Source organism: Lepidochelys olivacea (genome assembly GCF_965140295.1).
Source record: "Lepidochelys olivacea isolate rLepOli2 genome assembly, chromosome: 1".
NCBI lineage: Eukaryota > Metazoa > Chordata > Testudines > Cheloniidae > Lepidochelys > Lepidochelys olivacea.
The window spans coordinates 162,710,383-162,733,991 of record NC_140411.1 but is presented as its reverse complement, the minus strand read 5'-3'; the positions used below and the strand labels follow the sequence as shown (position 1 = coordinate 162,733,991).

The following is a 23,609-nucleotide window of genomic DNA, read 5'->3' as shown; positions in this document are numbered from 1 at the left end:
AATAAGGAAGTCTTATTTACTCCTTCTCATACCACAAGAACTAGGGAGTCACCAAATGAAATTAACAGGCAGCAGGTTTAAAACAAACCAAAGGAAGTATTTCTTCATACAACGCACAGTCAGCCTGTGGAACTCTTTGCCAGAGGATGTTGTGAAGGCCAAGACTATAACAGGGTTCAAAAAACAACTACATAAGTTCATGGAGAACAGGTCCATCAATAGCTATTAGCCAGGATGGGCAGGGATGCCAAATCATCATCTGAATTGTCCCTAGCCTCTGTTTACCAGAAGCTGGGAATGGGCAACAGGGGATAGATCACTTGATGATGACCTGTTCTGTTCATTCCTTCTGAAGCACCTGGCATTGGCCACTCTCAGAAAACAGGATACTGGACTAGATGGACCCTTGGTCTGACCCAGTATGGCCATTCTTATGTTCTTAAGTTAAATTAGTACAGGACAAATCGCAGTATGATTTCAGATTTGCACATGCAACTCCCATTGAAGTTTTGATTCACATGTATTCAAGGGCACTATGATTTTACTCTGAGACCTACAATTTTTCATCCACTGCAATCCCAATGAAGCAACAAGGCTGCTGCAGTGTACACCAACGCAGAGTTTGGCCCCGAGTGTTTATCAAATCATATTCTTGATATGCACAGTTTCTTTTTGAGCATTACAACTGTATAATTAAATTACATGTAGCACAATATAAACCAGGAGGGTAGGGCTAGAAAGATTAATCCCATTAAGAAATACTTAGGTAGTGAAGAGGAAATACAATTAGGCAAAACATATTAAACACACCTACACAGAGAGCTAAACATCTCCCTAATGCATTAAAATGCCTGCATGCATCTGAAATGGACAGACTTCACTTCCTTTATCCCATCAAATTAGAAAACTACACTAAATAAATTCCCCCAGAGAAATATTACATCTCAAAACATATTGAAAGAAATATATTCTGAAGCTGAAAGGAAATCAGTAAATTATTTATTGTGATTTTATAATAGCCTTGGTGTATTATTTTAGATACTAAGACACAATAAAAGATTATTGATTACTGTCTGTACTGGAAGATGTGGAAAATAAAAAAACTCTGCATAATAATTCCACACTTCCGTTTATTATGGAAAATTAAAAAGGCGTTGAGTATAAATGGAAATAAGACACTTAGCCCAAACTAAAATAACCCTATAGGTGTGCAAGCGAGCGAGAGAGAATTACAGCACACTGATTAGTAATCAGTTCCTGGATCTCAACACCCCAAGAAGAGATCTGAAATGGACTGCATTACAGAACGTGACTGAAGGCAAGTCTGACAGCATTCCAGATGAAAGCAACAGCAGTTGGGATGCGAAGTTAACTTTTCTTACAGCCAGTAAGGGCTGGTGTAGAGAGCAGTACTGCTGAGAGAGAAAAAAAGCAATAATATTAGAAAAGGTCAATATATTAAAATGTATGGAACCTGTGTATGCACAACACTACTGCACTTTTACTCAGGACAGTGAAATGTGTTTGGGGTCTTATCATGACCCAGCAGTCTACATGTGGCAGGCATCCTCTAGGTGTGGGTCACACTCCTTCCAGGCAGAGGAGAGGGGTGGTCAGCTGCCTGTGTGCCAGAGTCTCTGCCTTGCCCCATATCAAACACTCTGTGGAGCTGTAAATGGTGGGGAGTGGTTGAGGTTAGGTGAGCAGAATGAGCATCATTTCACCAATACCCCTGTGAATATTCCTCAAGGTTCCTTTCCAAGAATCTTAAAGATAGGGATCCCCTTTTCAAGGGCTACCCAGTGATGATGACAGCTGGAGAAGCGCTGACTGCCTGGTTCTGTTGGAGCTAAACTGCAAATGAAGGGGACAAGCTTGCAGGGAATGGCAGAGCTAGGTACAGGGACATGGGGGTTTCATGTAAATGGCCCCACCACAGGCTCCACATGGCTGGATCCACAGGATGGGAGCAAACTTTGTTCTCTTCTACAATAGAACAATTCAAAAGTAATATGTGAGAAAAACTTCACAGAAATGTCCTTCCTTTTAGCTCTTCTTAGGTTTTCATGCAAGATAGAGCACTCAGTCCACTTGTTAATTCAAGCTTATGATAATCAATATTTAAGGATTCTAGAAACTGTCACAGTAGGTGAATCAAATATTTTCAAAGACGATCATTTTAGATATAAATATAAAGTGTTTTTATAAGGTATATTTTGTTCCTTAGGAAAATAATAAAGAAAACATGTCCTTGACATTAAGATATCTAGCTTCCAAATAACTTTATAGAAAATACCATGAAGTTAAAGAGACAGCATTCAGAGCCTAAGCTTATGCTCAAATAAATTGGTTAGTCTCTAAGGTGCCACAAGTACTCCTTTTCTTTTTGCGAATACAGACTAACACGGCTGTTACTCTGAATCCTCTTAGATTAAAATTCCAGCAATGGTGATCACATTGCTAGAATGCTGTAAAGTAATGGTTCTCAAACTTTTGTACTGGTGACCCCTTTCACACAGCAAGCCTCTGAGTGCGACCCCCCCCTTCTAAATTAAAAACACTTTTTTATATATTTAACACTATTATAAATGCTGGAGGCAAAGCGGGGTTTGGGGTAGAGGTTGACAGCTCGCAACCCCCCATGTAATAACCGCGCGACCCGTGGAGTGGTCCCAACCCCCAATTTGAGAGTCCCTGCAAGTGTAGCAATGTACTGCAGAACCTGCCTCAGAATTATACATGGAAAAAAACCCCTTCCTATTCAGTATACTACCATATCAATTTCTAACACAGAAATGGTCCCACACAGGTTTTTAAACTATTCAGTTGTGTTTCTCTCCCTGCCTCCTGGCAGGTTGCAGCAATCAGTTTTCTTCTCATGACTGGATGGCTTATGAATTCACTTACACAGTTCAGTTTAGTACTAAATTTGTGCATGTTTTTTGTCTTTCTGCCCAAAGGGGTGCATGACACCAGGCTTTGGTGGTCTCATTCAAGTTGCTAGGGGACACTGATTCCCTTCAGAAATCATTGTTGTTTCTTACAGTATGTGACTAACTGGACAAACTCTGGAAAAACTTCCTCAGACCTGATCCTGCATTGGTCTCTGGGTGTGAAATTCTGACCCTATTGACTTTAATGGTCCAGAAATTCACCCTGGGTGTTTGGGGAGTGTGAGGAATGCAACATCAGGCCTTTAAGGTGGGATTTTCAAAAGTATTCAGCATTGACTTGACTGCTCCCATGAAGTCAATGGAAGTTTTACTATGGACTTCACAGGAAGCAGCATTAGGATGACACTGAGTGCTTTCTAAAGTCCCACCTTTAATGGGTAACATTAGTAGCATCCTTCAGTGGAAAACATTTGCATTGGTAAGAACTGCTCCTGAGTAAGTGTTTGTTGGACTAGGCCCTAAATGAGCAAGACCACTTTTCAGTTTGTTTTGCTAGAAAGTTCTTCAAGATGGTCAGGCATCGGAAGAAAAAACCCTCAATAAAATACATGCTAGATCAGTCCAGGTGAAACCAGCAGAATGTGCTGTCCATCATTATTCATGTAAAGAGCTGGATACAACAAAGGTTAAAGATAGGGCGGGCACAGCTCCATCTCCTCTGATAAGAGAATTCCCCCTCCACTCTCTCTTAGGGGTTGGGGGAAGCTCATTTTCCTTAGAGCTCCATTTCTGCCTGGCTCTTCATTGGCTGGTGAAAGGAGTTTGCATCACGCCAGAGAGAGAGACTCTGCAGTGGAAGTAGCAGGAGGTGCTATCCCCGACTGGAGAGTTTAGGGGATTCCAAACCTTCCAACGAGTAGCTGGAGCACCTGATGGGAGAAAGAGAGTCATCCAAGTTGGGAGTCCAAGTGTTGCCAGTGCCTGTGAAATACAGTATGTCCTCCAGCCCCACCCACACATATCCCTAACCCACCCACTCTCTGCTACCTTCTCCCATCCATGGAGAGCTGAGCCCCCTAGTGTGGAAACATTTGCTCTGCCTGAAGTACATGCAGAGCAGAGAGCATGATGTCAATGAGAGGAAACAGCACAGATCTCATTGTGTGGATAGTTCCCAAACTAGAGGAGCAGCTATAATGCCTCCTACTGTATTTCCAATGAGCTGCCACATCCAACAGGAAACCCATGTACAGATGAGTGGCAAATACGCAGATTCTCAATATTACTGTTCAGTACAACACCAAGTTACCCAGGAGCTTTGGTGTAAGTGCCAACATAATATGAGGTTTTCATTTCAGGAGGTCATCTAGGACAGTGGCTCTCAACCTTTCCAGACTGTACCCATTTCAGAATTCTGATTTGTCTTGTGTACCTTTCACCTTGCTTAAAAACTACTTACTTACAAAATCAGACATAAAACTACAGAAGTGTCACAGCACACAATTACCAAAAAATTGCTTACTTTCTCATTTTTACCATATAATTATACAATACATCAATTGGAATATAAATATTATACTTACATTTCAGTGTATAGTATATACAGCAGTATAAACAAGCCATTGTCTGTATGAAATTTTAGTTTGTACTGACTTTGCTAGTGCTTTTTATGTAGCCTGTTGTAAAACTAGGCAAATAGCTAGATGCGTGGATGTACCCCCTGGAAGACCTCTCCATACCCCAGGGGTACGTGTACTCCTGATTGAGAACCACTGATTTAGGATACTTCCTTTTTTCCCTTTGTTCTTTTTCCATTGGCCCAGAAATGTGCAATGCCAACCCTGCTTCTCATTCATGGATGTGGCTTCCCCTGTAACCTCCAAAGCTGTTTCTCCACTATGAGAAGGGACTCAAGACACTTCCTCCCCTCAGGACAGAGTACTCTGCCGCCAGAGCATACCCATCCTGCCTAGTGCAGGACTGAACTCATTACAGAAAACTTGGTCTCCCACTAAGCTGACCTGGCATTTTCCATTTTTATTGTTCTCATAAGTATATGTTCTTTAAGGTAGCAGTGATTATTTACATGTTTATATATTTAAAGAATAATTTACTTTTTCCTAACAGAAATACCATAACACCTAAGAACAAAGGTAGCAGGATTATATAGTCAACGAGATCACAAGAGGGTACAAGATGGGTTATAAAGGCTTTAGGTAAAATTTTCACGAGTGCCTAATGGTTTAGGAACTTAAGTCCTGTTGAAAGTCAATGGAACATAGGTTCCTAAGTCACTTAGGTGCTTTAGAAAATGTTACCCCTAGAGCCTAATTCTGTTCTCACTGAAGTCTGTGAAATCAGTGGCTAAATGCCCAAGGGGAGCAGGGTTCAGTGGGAGAGAAATCAAGGAGGACGCACGTAAACAAATAGATTGGGTCATCTAGCCCTGTAAAAGTCTGTTTCTCTACAAAATTAAGAAACTGAGACCAGTGTTTTACTTCATATAATTGAATTCTCTTTTTTCCTGTAAGGATAAAGGAATATTAATCAATTTTGTTAGCAGTTTTACTGAAATGCTAATTATCATTAGGTAAGTGGAAACAGCCATTGTTTAAAAGGAAAGATGTTTTTGTTTGTAACTCATGGCATCTCTTCCTCTAGCTTTTGCTAAGATTGATTAGGTAATGGTGTGAATTGTTTAGGCAAGATCATACCAGACATATGTACATACAATCTTGAAAAGGACGCTCTGTTCTTTATTCCCAGGTACTCAAAATATCGTGATGCATACTTAAAGCCTGCTATAACCTGTTAATAGAGTGTGGAAACAACCCTGGGGGATAAGGCACACTTTATTACATAATTTACATTTTGGCCAAGAAAAAACATTGATCTTATTAAGCCGGTTTTAATAAAGTCAAGATTTATTTGATTTTATGATAGTATCTTCATTCCAGTTGCTGTTTTAGCATGCCAAATTCTGTATCACATTAGCCAATTACCATAAAACAAACGGTTGTTGGTGGACTTCTTATTTTCAATTTTAATTTTTTGGGACAGAGTGGGAGGTGGCTTATGTTGGCTATTTCTTTGAACTTCCTGCCCTCTCAACTCTGATTAGGAAGGGGAATTCCAATACAGCCATTAACAAGTGATTAGAATGAGAGTAGATCAGAAAGAAATGCTCAGGGCCTGTCTTTGCTACTGTAGCGAGCGGCATGGTTTCCCTCCCTGTACATTATGAACCTGAACCGTGACTGCCCTGTGGTGGGCAGAACTGGGACACCCATAGCCACCCCACTGGAAGGAGAGGGGCAGGACAGGAACCGGAAATATAAAAGGCAGGCCCTCCAGCTCAGTTGGAGCAGAGCTGCCAGAGGAGCAGGAAATCTCCCTCCCGCTGCTGAAGCCCAGACCAGACCGAGGCCACTACAGTGCCAGAGACTGGGAGGGACTGCCGGAGCTGCCAGACATTGGGGACACCAAGGAGCTGTTGGGGCTGCCACTAGCCATTTACCCTGGTGAGATTAACAACAACCCCGGAACCCAGGTACCCCCTGACTGGGAGTGTAGGAAGGAGCCCAGGGAAGCCAAAGAGGAGTCAGTTGTGTTACTGACTGACAGCCAACTAGTGTGTTGCGGCTGGATTTTACCGCTGACCCACTCTGCCACTGTTAGGGTCCTGGGCTGGGATGCAGTGGAGTCAGGTGGGCCTGCATTCCCCTACCCCTGCCACTCCACCCCTGGGAGTGGCAGGCTCCCCACCTTTAGGCCAGGAGGCCTGCATTGGTCTAGCACTTGCTTGAGCTAGGATGCCAGACGGTTTTGCTGGGTCTCCCGCCAGAGAGCTAATCCTCCCAAGACTGCTGTGTTGTTCTACCTGACAGCAGGCCAGAGCCCTTACCTGATTGCTGCCCTGCCCTAACTGAGGGCCCCAGGCAGGTAGACTCACTGCTCCTCTGCCTGAATGCAAGCCACAGCCATTAACTGATTATGGTCCTGCCCTGATTGAAGGCTCCAGGCTTATAGACTTACTGCTACCCTGCCCGACTGCGGGCCAGACCCATTAACAGTGTACTGCCCCGCTGTGGCTGAGGGCTGGGGCTACCAGACCCAATTGCTGCCTGGCCTGGACTGCAGGCTTGGGACTATTAACTGTCGGTTAATTCCCTCCTGAACGGTGTCACTCTAGGGGCACAGCAGTGAGGAAGCGTGGTCTCTCTCCCTGACGGGCAGGGAGAGAACTGTGACCGCCTTACAGCTACAAAGTTATAACTCAAATCCCATCCCCATAAAAAGAACCCTTAATTGCCTGTCCCAGTACTTACAAATACTACCAAAAAAAAATTTTTAAAGCCCTTAGCTTGAGCATCCTAGTGATTTTAACTCATGTTGGCTGGCCCATCAAGAGGTATGAGCTAAAATTCAAGTTACTACAACTCATCAGCTGCTAACATGACCACTCTCATGTGGACATAGGCTAGTTCCACTCAGGTGCCACTAGTCCTCCAGTGCCTTCCCACAATTCCCTCATGTGCCCAGAAAGGATAGACAAGTTCTCCCACAATTCATTGGGAAATAATTCAGAGTGGCTCAGCTTACTGCAGCATAAAGAACTCTGTGATATGCCCCCAAATGTTTTATCACCACATAGGGGTGAGTGCTGTGCCAGCATGGACACAGCTACACACGTGTTGTTTTGTAGTGTGGCCATTCTCAAGGTAGGCTACCTCAAGAGAAGTCATGCCCATGTAGATAGCTCGAGTTAACTCTGCAGTGAATACATACCCTTAGTGTAACAGCATGCTGAAAAACACAACCCTCAGGCCATCCCACTGGTCTTGGTAACAATACTAGAAGGTTGTATTTTTTTCTAGAGGGTTTTGTGGCATCTGATCATCAGCACCCAAATGTATTCTGCTCCCATTCTGAAGAGTAGTGAGTTTTATTATGTTTTCTTTAGCAACTGACTTTGGAGCAGGTGTTAGACTGGAAATGGTGAATGAATAGCACAGAAAACCTTGATAGTCCATTGAATATTTTCTGCATTACACCATGATTGAAACCTCATTATATTTATGCATCCTCTAAGTGACTTCATGCTTTTCAAACTATTTTACTGTGCTCAGTCGTACTGTTTATGATTTACTGAATTTATTTAGTTATTATGGAGTGAGGTTATGTCTTAAAATAGTGACAAAAAAACCTCCACACACATTTCCTATCTTATGCTAAATTACATATAGAATCAGGATTATAGTGTATTAAAAGGGGGAATCTACCACATGGCCCATCTGCTACCATGGTCATGTAAAGAATTTAAGGCTCAGTTTCCCCTTCCTGTCAAAAAATAAGATCATGAGGAAAGGGAGAAAAATTCTGAGGGGAACCTCATACAGTTTATCTCAGACTGTTTTGTGTTGTCACAAACTCAGACGGGTTGTCCCTCCTGGAATGAGAACAGGGCTAGCAGCGAGGAGGCCTTGTGCCTCAACACCAGTTCCAGAACCTCCTGCTTTCCTCTCTGACTCTGTGCCAAGGACTCCTATCTGTCAGTGGATCTGGAGTCAATGAAAATGTTCTCCCACCCCCTGAACTCCATCCTGCAGTGACCTTCTGTGGCTCTGCATACAGAGGACCCACAAACTGTTTGTGGAATACTAAGTTTGAAGCGCTGGCAGCTAGAAAAGCCATCTTTCACTTGTAAAATGAACTAACTGATATGGACATCATCACTAAGACAGAGCTGATGATGACAACAAAGAGAGGAAAGCCCATTATATTTTTACAGGCACTTTTCAGAGAAGGACAGCACTCTAAACTTTTCAAACATAGAGGGTGCAATTTTATTACCTATCGTGAAACAACACCACTTTTTGTTAAAAGCTGGGGTATACTTGTAAGACACATTCCATAGAGACCAGACAACCCAAATCCCCAGTGAAGCTAAATGTAAGTAAACCTAAGGTTACAGAAACATACCACACAGCAGAGGTCCCAAGATAAACAACAACAAAAAAACCACATAAAGATGAAACATTACCACAGAGAGAGAGATACAATAACACACTCTAGGGGTAGTGCTTATGTCACAGATCGCAAGAATATCATATAGGTACATCACATATGGAAAGCTGCTGAGAAAGATGGTAATTCCATCTTTACTTGAAGAAACTCTGAGCTACAGGAGAGTCAAACAAAAACAAACAGCAACAAAACTTAAAGGAGACAGAGCTGGACTGTCCATTATGAAAGCAATTATGTATCTAGCCCACATAAAGTTCAGTGTAAAGCCATGTTTGCTTGTACTACAGGATCTAATTCCGATCTCACTTACACCAGTTAAATAAGGGGTAACTCCACGGAAGTCAATGAAGTTACTCTGGTATAGAACTGTTGTAAATGAAATAAACTCTATGAACCTGAATCTGTTTAACTGTCATAAGGAGAACCTTTCAAATTTTGCAATGTCGAAGTGGACATTGCTCCTGTTAATCATCTTCAGAATGGTGCAGTAGTATACTACTGTTGTTACAACAACAGCTTTTTCAGCCTGCATCCCACTTCACGAGCCTTATCCTGTGACGCTGTACTGAGATCCACTAAGAAAGAAGACTGAAAATTTGTCAGTGTTTTTTCAGTGGAAAATGGCTTTTGTTTCATTGAATTGGCCATTTCCTGACAACATGTGAGGGGAAGGGGAATCCTTCATCTAAAAAAAATTAAAGTTTTGAAAACCAAAAAACTATACCACATTTAAATAGCCATGTAGCTCAAGCCCTATGAGTCCAAGTCAGCTGACACAGGCCAGCCACAGGTATTTAATTACAGTGTAGACATACTCTGAGGGACCCTCACTAGATACACTCTCCCAGTTTGACAGCAAGCCATTGATAACAACTCTGAATACAGTCTTTCAACCAGTGGTGAACCCACTTTATTAGTAATTTATTCTAGACCACATTTCCCTAGTTTGCTTATGAAAACATCATGCAGGACTGTGTCAAAAGCCTTACTAAAATCAAGATATATGAAGTTTACTGCTTCACCCCTATCCACTAGGCCAAAAACCCTGTCAAAGAAAGAAACTTGGTTGGCTAGACATGATTTGTCCTTCATAAATCCATGCTGGCTATTTCTTATAACCCTATTATCCTCAAGGGGCTTACAAACTGATTCTTTAAAATAAATTTGTTCCAGTAACTTGCCAGGTTTCAAAGTTAGGCTGACTGGTCTGTAAGTCCCTGGCTCCTCTTTTTTCCCTTTTTAAAGACTATGTTTGCCATTATTTAGACTTCTGGGACCTCAATGAGTTCTCAAAGATCATCGCTAACGGTTTCCAGATTGCTTCAGCTAGTTCCTTAAGTACCTTAGGGTGTATTTTATCAGGTCCTGCCACTTTGAATACATTCAGCTTAACTACATATTTGTTAAGCTGTTTTTCTCTGTTTTGGCTTTGTGTTCTTTCCCCATTTTTGTTAATATTAATTGTAGCAAGTATTTGATCATATTTGACCTTTCTAGTGAAGACTGAAGCATTAAACACCTCAGCCTTCTTGATGTCATCAGTTATTAGCTCTCCTTCCACACTAAGTAAAGGACCTACACTTTCCTTTGTCTTTCTCTTGCTCCTGATGTATTTCAAGAATTTCTCCTTATTGCCTTTTATATCCCTAGCTAGATGTAACCCATTTTGTGCTGTGGCCTTTCTGATTTTGTCCCTGCATGTTTGTGCAGTTCTTTTGTACTCCCCTTTAGCAATTCATCCATGTTTCCATTTTTTGTAGAATTCCTTTTTCATTTTCAGATCATTAAAGAGCTCCTAATGGAGCCCTATCACTCACTTACTATACTTCCCATCTTTCCTTTGCATTGGAATAGCTTGCAGTTGTGTCTTTTATATTGTCTCCTTGAGAAACTGCCAGCTCTCCTGAACTCCTTTATCCCTTAGAACCTACTAGTTCTCTGAGTTTGTTAAAGTCCATTGTCCTTATTCTGCTCCTCTCTCCTTTCTTGCCTTAGAATCATGAAATCTATCATTTTGTGATCACTTTCACCCAAATTGCCTTCTGCCTTTAGATTTGCCACCATTACTACCAGGTCTTGTGTTCTGGATATTTCTGCTATTTATTTTAGAAATGCCTCATCCACTTCCTCTTCCTCATTTGGTCTATAGTAGACCCCTACTCTAATGTCACCCCTAGTTTTCTCCTTTTCTGTCTTTATCCACAGACTTTCAACTGGTCTGCCGCTCACCTCCTTCTGGATCTCAGAACAAGTGTATATATTCTTGATGTATAGTGCAATGCCTCTTCCCTTTTTCTGTGCCTGTGCTTTCTGAATAAATTATATCTCTCTGTACCAATATTCCACTCCTGAGCTACATCCCACCAAGTCTCTGTGATGCCAATTAAGTCACAATGTATCTTATGTACTAATACTTGCAGTTCTTCCTGGTTATTCCCCCTACTTTTTGTATTGGTTGAGCAGATTCCTCCACTGATTCCCCTCTTGTTTCTCCTATGACCCTATTGTAGTTTTCTGTGTTCCCCCCACTCCACAACATCTAGCCCCGTTAAGATGAACTTTTATATGCTTACCTGTGGGCTTTTGTCATCTGCTCCTCTTGAACCTAGTTTAAAGCCGTCCTCACTATGTCGGTGAGTTGGTGCACAGTGCTTCTCCCCTTAGTCAGGTGGACCCCATCAGTTCCCAGAAATTCTCCTTCCCAGAACAGCACCCCATGATTGAGGAAGCTCTATCCATTATGGTCCATGTACAGTTTTTATACAGGAAAGCTACAGACAGACTAAGTCTGGAGACACCATATATTTCTACTGGTTTATACAAAGGAAACTACAGAGAAATGGAGTGGCTGCCCCCAGCATTGCCTTTGTGGTATATTATTATACTTTAGGCTTCAACTTACCATCAATGAAACAAAAATCAATGGGAATTTTTCAGTTGACTTTAATGGGAGTGGTATCTGGCTGTTTACTGCGGACTTACAAAACAAACAAACAAACCAAACCAAACAAAAAAACACACACAAAGAAAGTCACTCTTGCTCTTTTCCTTGTTCCCCTTCCCATACCAATGTATAAACAGAGGCAGCTTTCATACTTGTTTCTCAACCTGAAATAAGCTGTAGGAGGTTAAGCAAGTGAGCCTAGAAAGGCTTTATGGCCAGCTTTCAAACGTCTGGCAAACAGCTCATTTCAGTGCTAACAGCAGCCAAATGGTTCTGTGCACTCTGATCTGATATTTGCAGTATTCTACTCTGCCAGATGACAGTTTAGGCCTTGGATGGTTTCACTCTGTTTGCTAGATTTAGTTTCAAGTTTATATGTAAACAGCTACTACATGAGATGCCAACAAACTTTGACTCAATCTTTCATCATAAAATAATTCTGTGCTCCCACACAAATCCTACAAATGCTTCTGACTCATTAAACAAAGTATCATTAAAGACCTGGCTTTTATGTGGGGTGCTTAGGATCAAGCTATGGCCAGCAGAGTAGCCTTTCGGGGCGGTGGTGGTGGTGGGGGGTTTGGTATTCAAATAATAAAGCAAGGACCTTAGACAACATGTTGGTAGATTAATGTCATGCTGAGTGATGCTATTCACAGTGGACGTAATAGTTTAGCACCCTTACAGTTGTGGATGGTGCCTCAGTTGTGGTTTTTGTGGGGAGGACATATGCCAGTTTTCATTCTTCCCATTTGAATCCCTCAGATGAATTCCTCTACTAAGTGAACAGACAGAGCCAGGAAGTTGTGCTTGTAAACATGGCTGGTACAAAGTATAATTATGACTAAGGTGTAACTGATCTAAAAATGAAACTTTGGCTTAAAATGATAGGAGATTTTATAGATGGCATAACTCGCAAATAGATCATTCTGAAAGCTGAAATCAGTTTACTGCTGATATTTTTCAAAATTCTTGTTCAGGGTTGTATAATTAGAAAGGAAGGACGACCTTGCTGCACTAGACTAGAACTCTGAGATCTGGATTAATTTCCCAGCTCTGCCACAGACTCAGACAAGTTGCTTAGTTTCTCTGTCTCAGCTTCCCATATTAAGAAACAAAACCAGTACAATATTTTCTCCCCCACTCTTTGAATCTCATGTCTACTTGGATTGTAAGCTCTTCTGGACATACAGGAACTTTCTCTTACCAGCTGTTTGTATAGTACCGAGCACAATGATCTCAGTTTGGGCCTGTAGGTGATACTGTACTACAAATAAGTAATCTTCTGGCCCACGTACAGGCCCCAAAAGAATCTGAACACAGTGGAACCTATGCAAGTCTGTTGTATGAGGACCCACAGCTATGCAAGTCCACCAGCCAAGCTGTCAGTTACTGTAGCTCTAATGCTGCAGAAGCAACTCTGGAGCGTTCTCCAATGCATTTATGTGACTTAGCAGCACAGCACGCGTCAGTGTAGACCAGTGTAGAACTGAAAGTTTGTGTCAAAAACTTGTGACCAGTTCTGCTATCAACCCAAGAAATCCAACACCCCTTGAATTTCCTTTACAAAGTATGTAGATAGCAGAATCATCATCTACCATTGAAATGCAGCAAGCTCTGGGTTGAAAGTAAAGTTGACCGAAATTTAAACCCTTTAGGTTATAAAATAAAAAAGAATAGCATATCAAATTGAAACTGTGGAGGAGACTTACGCAGAATGTAATTATCCGAACTGGAATTTGGCAAGAACACCACAGATTAACAGCCCAACTCTGTCAATAAATAAATGTCGTACTATAATTATTAATTATGGGTGTGGAGGATTTCAGGTTTATGTCCATTATGTCCTGAAATGCTCCATTGATACTGACTTAGAACAGTGGTTCAGTAATGATTCAGAGAGAGTGCCACTTACTGAATCACCAGAAAGACTTCCTGCAGCACCCGACATTCTCCATGATGGAATGTCATCCAATCCGGTTCAACTTGTGAGATCTCATCAGGTCACAGCCTGAAGTGATTTGTCTAGAACAGGGATCGGCAACCTTTGGCACGTGGCCCGTCAGGGAAATCCGCTGGCAGGCCGGGACGGGTTGGTTACCTGCAGTGTCCGCAGGTTCAGCCGATCGCAGCTCCCACTGGCCCACGCCGCTTCCCGCAGCCTCCATTGGCCTGGAATGGCAAACCGCAGCCAGTGGGAGCTGCAATCAGCTGAACCTGCGGACGCTGCAGGTTAACAAACTGTCCCCGCCTGTCAATGAATTTCCCTGATGGGCCATGTGCCAAAGGTTGCCTATCCCTGGTCTAGAACCTAGAGAATGGGGCTTCATGCAAATGGCAACATCCATTACTTATACTAATGACTGAGAAATATGCATTTTGCCACACACACATACATACACACAAAAACTGACAGTACTAATATTTTGTTTTTTAAATAATCTTAAACTGAAAAGTATCAGATACAGTTTATACTGAGTCATACATCTATACCAGTCTTTTGGCCCTCTGCTATGTCTTTCCCCAAAATACGACTATGACACTTTGCATCTGAAGAAGTGGGTATTCACCCACGAAAACTTATGCTCCAATACTTCTGTTAGTCTATAAGGTGCCACAGGACTCTTTGCTGCTATGACACTTTGGTCACAAAACAACAACTGCAATGTTGTCCCTCTTAACACATTATATATAAAGTGTTTTTATTTAAAGATACTCTGTGACAATAAAAACAAGTAGAATATTAAAAAGAGTAGGGTGCACAAGATCAGCCATGGATAATATAACATACAGTATATATATATCCCAATAATATAAGATACAGTATGAATATATCCTAAGGAAGAACAGTTGTACAATGAATATTTACAAAGATAAAAATGTAAAGTGTTCACACCTAAGTTTATTAACAGAGAAATTCTTATGGAACTTAGTTTATTTTTAAGCCTGTATTCTTTTCTCATAATTGATGAAAGGAAGCCATGGAGTCCAAATGTCACAAATGAGTCTTGAAACAGGTCATTTTGTCCATTCTCACTAGATCTCAGACATTGTCAGCCCCCTTGTTTTTTTCACAGTGAGGCTGCTTATAAAAAGAGTGTGTCAGTCTGGGCAGCAGGAAGGAAGAGCTGAAGTGGTGTGACGGGGTATACCAACCCCACACTGGGGCGGCGTTAAGGAGCTGCTCTGGACACAGGAAGTCATGGCCCCTCACCTCCGTTGCCAGCGGAGGCAGGGTTCAAAAGGGAGCAACTCAGCTCAGTCTGGGCTGATGGAGCAGGAGAGCACTTGGATGCTACAGCCTCCTGTGGAGGAGCCATGGAGGCTCCCAAAGGCCAGGAACGGGCCCCATGGTCACGCTGCTGCAGACCCATCAGCTGGGGGCACTGAGGATGCCAAACCACTGCAGACAGAGGGAGTGACCTGAAAGAACTCCAAGAGGGACCCTGAGACAGACCAGTGAAACCAGCAGAGGATCCGAAGCTGGGGTAGGAAGTGGCCCAGGGATCAGTCATAGGGGTGCCCATCTCCTAGGCCACGCAATTCGAATGACTGTTTCTTTTGATCCTGGGTTGGAACCAGGTGGAGCAGGGTGGACCCAGATTCCCCTGTCCACGGCCATTGACTCTCGCCACTGGGCAACACAGCCACTGAATTCAGCCACTAGACAAGATGGCCACTGACTCTCGCTATTGGGCAACATAGCCACTGAATCCTGCTACTAGGCAAAGTGGCCATTGATTCTCATCACTGGGTGACTCGGCTGCTGAATCCTACAACTAGGCAACGTGGCCACTGACTCTCACCACTGGGTAGCACAGTCCGGAGTATCACCACTAGGCAGTTCTGCCAACGTTGGACTCAAAACCCCCTTTGACAAGTGGATATATATCATTTTATGGGAACTGCATACCCATTGTATACATGCCACTGTTGGGATTAAGACAATGGGCCTGTTTTTTCATCCACTACCCCTTCACATTGCTTCAAAAAACTTAAAGTGGCTGTAAAACCTGGCTTAACCAGCTACATGGAAATTCCCCTGGCATAGAAGGAATCCCTGTGTGGCACAGAGCTGGCATAACAGACCTGTGTCACCCTTCTTGCAGCCTTACAATATGAAGTGTCATGTGAGAAACGAGGCATGGCTGAGTACCTCTGCATTCTGGCTATTCCCAGACACCAAAACTGTCTCTTGAAACCAGGGACCTACCTACCGACCATACACCCCTAGTTGTCACTTATTATCCCACACAGGGTATCAAACTATTACAACATATATTTGACGGGGACCATATCTTGAAAGAAATATTTCCTGGACCCCCTCTTGTGGGCTTCAAACACTGCCCCCCCCCCATCTCATCAGAAACAATTTCCCCGCAGACAAGGACACACCAACTCAAAGCAGCACCAGATCCTGCCAAAACAACAGAGGCAAAACCTTCAGACATATCTCCATTTCTATGGTGTTAAACACAACCCACAACATGCTTTTCAAGATTTACGGGGCCTACACATGCCTATCACAACATGTGGTTCATTTGGGTGGAAGAATGACCCAGTGGAAAAAGTAGATCTCTGGGAGTCAGGAGATCTGGATTCTATTCCCATCTGTAAAATGGTGATAATGATAATTACCTACTTTGCTGGGGCTATGAGCCATACTTAATACTACACGCTCGTGCTCCACACCCTTCATGTCCTCACCCTCGCGTCCCGCCCTGACACAAAGTGGCGGGACCTTCTGCCACCTCTAGAGGGTGAGGAGCCCCGGTGGGCCAGCCTCTATTCCACCTTAGTGCCGAGGCCCGCCGGGGATATCAGTTGGCGGCTCCTTCACGGGGCCGTGAGCACGGGCATGTATTTGGCGCGGTTCACCCCGATCCCGGACACCTGCCCCTTTTGCGGCGTGAGGGAAACCCTGGCGCACGTCTATCTGGAGTGCGCCAGGTTGCAGCCCCTATTCCGGCTCCTCACCAATCTTTTGTTACGGTTTTGGTTGCACTTTTCTCCTCACCTTCTCATCTACGCACTCCCTGTCCGTGGCCCCACTAAGTCGCGGGACCTCCTGGTCAACCTCCTCCTGGCCCTGGCTAAAGCGGCCATCTATAAAACCAGGGTGAGGAGGTTGGCCGATGGAGCCTCCTGCGACTGCGGGGCCTATTTCCGCTCCTCTGTCCGTTCACGCCTCCGAGCGGAGTTCCTCTGGGCGGCGTCCACCGACTCCCTTGACGCCTTTGCGGAGCGGTGGGCGCTGTCCGGGGTTCTCTGCTCGGTGTCCCCGTCCGGTTCCCTTCGTTTGACCCTTTGACCGCACTCCCGTCCCTGTTTTTCATTAGTTGTCCCCCGTAATTAGTTGGTTCTCCAGGCCCTGTGGATCTCCCCCTTAGGCTGTGGGGGGATCCTTTTGTAGTGGACGAGCTCTGCCCGCCCACGTCCTGGATTCCCAATAGGACAACATGTGGTTCATACAGTGCATTAAATGCCCCAGTAACAACTGTGTGGGTGAAACCAGACAAGCACCACACTCTTGAATGAACTCACGCAAAAAAGTGATAAAAGACAGACAAAAAACACCATATTACCCATGGTGAACACCTTTTCACAAAAGTGACCACTCCATATCTAATCTTTCAGAATTCATCCTCAGCGGAAACCTGCACAACATCTGCAGAAAGGCAAGCCTAGGAACTTCAATTCATAACACTGCTAGGCACTAAAATCCATGGACTTAAAACAGGTTTCAGAGTAGCAGCCGTGTTAGTCTGTATTTGCAAAAAGAAAAGGAGTACTTGTGGCACCTTAGAGACTAACCAATTTATTTGAGCATAAGCTTTCGTGAGCTACAGCTCACTTCATCACTTAAAACAGGGACACGGTTTCCTGGCTTATTACAACAATCTGTAATACATGCCTGCCTGCTAACTCTTAATGGCCCACTTCAAAGCCGTTTTGCATAACAATCCGACCCTTATTGCCCATTCCATTTCAAGTGACCTCCTACAACGTTACCCATTATGCTTAACTATCTGTCCCAACTTGTATTTAGCTCAGACACTCTGATTTCTTTCCCCAGACCTGAAGAACTCTGTAGATCAAAAGCCTGTAACTTCCACCAATGGAAGCTGGTCCAATAAACAATATTACCTTACCTATCTTCCCTCTCTCCTCTCTCTCTCTCTCTCTCAAGCTCAAATGTATATATATATATGTATAGTTAATACTGATGGGTCTCACGTATTCAACAAGACAAAACAATAAAGTAGAAACAATTCCATTTCTAGAAGTATTTAGTTACTTAAAAGCTTGCAGAATAAAAAAAATACTCACACTAAAGCATCAGAACCTGCACACCTTGACAAATTTATCTGGCTCATTACAATTGCCAACTTTCTGCATATATAATGTAGAATAATTAGAAGTATATTTTCAAATGCAACCTCTAAATTAGGGCATACAATTTTACCTACACAATTACATGTGTTTGCAAATGGAGATTGGGGAGATGAGATATTATTATTTGCATGCAAGATTTTGTATGAAAAAATTATGTGCTGATTTTGAAGCTTGGTTGAGACCACTTCAAAAAGTTTAAGACACATGGGGACACACGTAGGAACCATAAATGTCAGCTTTATGAATCTGTGCTGTTTCCTAATCTCTTACCATCCCAGTAAATCATTTATGAGTTGGGCAGCTATTTTATAAAATCAGATATATAATAATACGATGGGGATATACCTATCTCATAGAGCTGGAAAGGACCTTGAGTCCAGTCCCCTGCCTTCACAGCAGGACCAAGTACTGTCCCTTATTTTTGCCCCAGATCCCTAAATGGACCCCTCAAGGACTGAACTCACAACCCTGGGTTTAGCAGGCCAATAGCTCAAACCACTGAGTTACTCCCCCTCCCCCCCGATAACCCTGCCTTGTATAATGTACCAATCACAATAGACTATTGTACTCCTAACTTTCTCTATACATCTATACACAATAATAACTTTATGGTATAATGCCTTAAACACAGTGGATCATTAAATAATAAGAGACCACACATAGCTAATACACAGTATGAAAGGCATTTTATGGTAAAACAACTAAGGGTGAAATTGTTGGGGGCAGTTCAGAGGTGCATGACTTCCTGGGGAGAAATTGCACCTCAGAGACCATCTCTGAGCAACGCTGTGTGCAGAGGGACATCATACTGTACATTATCTTTTCTGCCAAAGCTTTGTGAGGCTGCGGGGAGCAATGTGGCTTCTTGGCCTGCACAGTTTCCACCATCTCCTACTGTACAGATGCCAGACACACAGAGCACCTGAGTCCAACAGAAGGGGGATGCGGTATTACCCGATATGGCCAAATGTCCCTTCCATGCTGGAGAGGAGACATCCATGTTCCATCCATCTTTGCATTGATCTTTACTGTAGAGGAATTGGGGGGGGTGGGGAGGGGAGGGAATCCCCACAGCTGAGCCATTCCATTTAGGTGACAAATCTGAGGAACTGTCCAGAGTGAGGTGTCAGTAGAGGAGGTTTTGGAACACAATGATAAATTAAACAGTAATACATCACTAGGGCCAGATGGTATTCACCCAAGAGTTCTGAAGTGTGAAATTGCAGAACTACTAACTGTGGTATGTAACCCATCACTTGAATCAGGCTCCGTACTAGATGACTGCAGGGTAACTAATGTAAGGCTGACTTTTAACAAAGACTCCAGAGGCAATCCTGGCAATTACAGGCCTGTAAGCCTAACTTACGTTCCAGGCAAATTGGTTGAAACGATAGTAAAGAACAGACTTATCAGAAACAGATGAATACGATATGTTGGAGAAGAGTCAACACAGCTTTTGTAAAGAGAGATCATGCCTCACCACTCTACTAGAATTTTTGAGTGGGTCAACAAGCATGTGGACAAGAGTAATCCAGTGGATATAGGGTACTTGAACATTCAGGAAGCCTTGACAAGGTTGCACACCAAAGCCTCTTAAGCAAAGTAAGCAGTCATGGAATAAGACGGAAGGTCCTTTCATGGATCAGTAACTGGTTAAAAAACAGGAGACAAAGGGTAGAAATAAAGGGTCAGCTTTCATAATGGGGAGAGGTAAATTGCAGGGTCTCCCAAGGTTCCATACTGGGACCTGTACTGTTGAACATATTTATAAATGATCTGGAAAATGGAGTGAATGATGAGATGGCAAAGTTTGGAGACTGTACAAAATTACTCAAGGGAGTTAAATTCAAAGCTGACTTCGAAGAGCTTTAGAGGGATCTGACTAGGCAACAAAATGGCAGATGAAATCCAATGTTGATAAATGCAAAGTAATTCCACTGGAAAACATACTCCTAACTATGCATACACAATTAAGGGATCTAAATTAGCTGTTACCACTCAAGAAAGATCTTGGACTCATCATGGTTAGTTGTCTGAAAACATTGCTGTATGTACAGCAGCACTCAAAAAAAGCTCACAGAATGTTAGCAACCTGTAGGAAAGGGATAGATAATATCATAATGCCACTATATAAATCCCTGGTATGCCCACACCTAGAATAGTGCATGCAGTTCTGGTTTCCCCATCTCAAATGAGGTGTATTAGAACTGGAAAAGATGCAGAGAAGGGCAATAAAATGGTTGGGGTGTGGAACAGCTTCTGTACAAGGAGAGATTAAAAAGACTGGAACTGTTCAGCATAGTAAAGAAACAACAAACAGGGGGGCAGGACTATGATAGAGGTCTATAGAATCATGACTGGTGTGGAGAAAGTGAATAAGTGAATAAGGAAGGGTTGTTTACCCCTTCACATAACACAAGAAACTCAATGAAAGTAATAGGCAGCAGGTTTAAAACAAACATAATAAAGTAATTCTTCATACAATGCACGGTCCACATGTAGAACTCGTTGCCAGGGGATGTTGTAAAGGCCAAAAGTGTAACTAGGTTAAAAAAAAGGAATTAGCTAAGTTCATGGAGGATAGGTCTATTAATGGCTATTAGCCAAGATGGTCAGGAACCCAACCCCATACTCTGGGTGTCCCTAAACCTCCAACTGCCAGAAGCTGGGACTGGACAACAAGGGATGGGTCACTCAAAATTGCCCTGTTCTGTTTATTCCATCTGAAGCATCTGGCACTGGCCACTGTTAGAAGACAGATGGCTAGCTGGACCATTGGTCTGACCCAATATGACCATTCTTAAACATGGCTTTCTTAGGGACTGTTTAGTCCGTAGGATTTTATCTGAGAGTAGGTCTACACTTGAAACACTGCAGCGGTGTAACTGCACTGGTGCAGCCGCGCCACTTTCACACTTCAGTGAAGACACTACCTATGCCAACGGGAGGTCTTCTTCCCTCAGCAGAGGTACTCCTATGTCAGCGTGAGATGCTCTCCTGTCAACATAGCTCTGTCTGCACCAGGAGTTTATCTGGAATAACTGCATCACTCAGGGGTGTGAATTTTTTACACTGCTGAGCAACGTAGTTATACTGACCTAATTTCCTAGTGTAGACCTGGCCTGAGTAAGGATTGATAAAATGGGGCCAAAACTAAGTAAAGACTACAGAATTTAGCCACTAAATATGCAGGGCCTGATCCTCAGTTAGTGTAAATTGGCAGAGCTTGTGGAGGATGAGCAGAGGATCTGACCCAATAATGTGATGATAATGCAAATATATAGCTGACTTTAGTCACTGTTTTTTAATCAGGCTACACATTTCAGCAGGATTTCTTTTAAAACTATTTGTGTGGACATTTTAAATCTGGACTATGAGGTCATTTTATTCCACCCACTTGGAGCTACCACTTGTTTTTCAGTTTGAGAAACACAGTTCCCTCTAGACTGGTTAACCAGGTTTGTATGCACCTTTCTGCTTGCAAACCTGCATAACAATACTAAGGTACAAGGAATTTTCAGCATGTTTGGAAACAGATTGGAAAGCAAGGGATCAATCTCATTTACAAACACCGTAGAAACCTGTTAATGTGTTGATACCACATATCGTGCAAAATCGTCTAAAGCAAGTTTACATTTTGGAGCATTTCATAAGGCCCTCTGAAAGATAATATAACAATACCTCAGAGCCCACGTGGACTTGCATGCCACATACACAGTGTGGCATTTGAGCTCAGCTTCAGACCAGGAATATTCTTGAATAGTATCAGTATAGAGCCTCCGTCTCGTTTTGAATCAAGTTTAGTGTGAATTTTATCAGTCTTTGCTTAAGGAAATACTTGCCTGCAAGATGCGTCCGATGAAGTGAGCTGTAGCTCACGAAAGCTCATGCTCAAATAAATTGGTTAGTCTCTGAGGTGCCACAAGTACTCCTTTTCTTTTTGCCTGCAAGCCTGATTTTTCCTTTTTCATAATTAAAACTAAATAAATTAAGGGGCAGCAAAAAAAAAAAAAAAAAGCATGAATAAACAAATCCTTCATAGCAAACACTGAGCACCAGTGATAATGAAAAGTGTTTTTGGAAGAGTAACTCCCAGAAAAAGAGTCCCAAAATTAGTAAAAAAACTAAGAAGTCTTCCTCCCCCACCTTGTGTGCAGCCTATGTAAAGGCCTGGTAAAATTGCAAACCCTGTGATCAGAGGTGTGCAAGGGTTGCTTGATCCACACTTTTCATGGGGTACATAGAATCCCAGGATGGGGCTGGGAAGAGGCATGGTTCTGCCTCTCTTTTGCATTGATAAATAGAGTCAGCAGGCCATTCAAGGAAGAGCAACAGGTACCCCGCAAAGGGGTATTGTGTAGAGGGCACATTCTCTGTGTGCCCCAGGAAGCTCTGGGAAGCCGCCTTCCCCCTCAAGGCAGAATGCTTCCCAGTGCTCTCCCTGGGGCTATTCAGCGTAGCACCACCCCCAACACAAGGCTGTGCCTGTATGTCGCAATCAGGACCTTAAATGGTAAGTGTTACCAGCAATGGCCATTTTTGTAAGCAATAAAGTGACCGCATTAAATAGGAAGGAAGTTAGACAATGATTCCCCTTGCTTAGGTACAAGTTGACAACATCAAAAGGATTAGTAATTAGAAAGATGGCAACGTTTTCCTGACTTCCCTTGAGACATTATTTCCTCTTTTTAAACAGCTTACTCTGTGTTGTTATAAAGTATCATTTTGTCAGACTCTAAAAATATTTCTGAGCTGGTTAAAAAAACCCTGCTAGTCATCTCCCTGTAGGTTTATTCAGTTGAGAAACAAAGCCCCCCATTCAACAAATCACTTAGACACATGCTCAAAATTAAGTATTGAAGACAATAGGACTTACGCATGGTGCTTAAGTGCTTTGCTGAACTGGGTTTTAATGCAAAGCATTGAAGAGAATGATCCAAATTCAGGAACTGTGTAACCAAGAGCAGAATTTGGCATGAGCACGTTAACGCTTTTGGAAATACAAAATTTCAGATCTTGCAATAAATAATTTAACTAGCATTGCCTTTTGTGTAAAAGTCTCTAAGTCCAAGAGAAAAGAAGGTTTTATAATGAACCTTTTCAAGTCTCTAAAAATGGAGTGTTTTATAGTACTGAGTTAGTGATACATATGGTACAGTGACTGTGGGACCTATCCACAACTCCCCATTACACAGGCAAAAAATGCCACTGAACGTAAAGGATGCTAGTCCAACTAAGGAGGATGTAGATAAAGAACAAAAAGGTTCAATTTTGGGAGATTCCTTAAAACCTGTTTCAGAGTGGCAGCCGTGTTAGTCTGTATTCGCAAAAAGAACAGGAGGACTTGT

General features: G+C 42.8%; 1 long non-coding RNA gene across 1 annotated transcript in view; it reads right to left on the bottom strand.

Moving 5' to 3' along the window:
- Window positions 1-3,548: 3,548 nt before the first annotated feature.
- LOC311514269 overlaps window positions 3,549-23,609 on the bottom strand; it is a 215,426-nt gene continuing 195,365 nt past the window's right edge. The window contains exon 3 of the long non-coding RNA XR_014709859.1: window positions 3,549-3,823. This is a non-coding gene — a long non-coding RNA (uncharacterized lncRNA). The remainder of the gene's footprint in view (window positions 3,824-23,609) is intronic.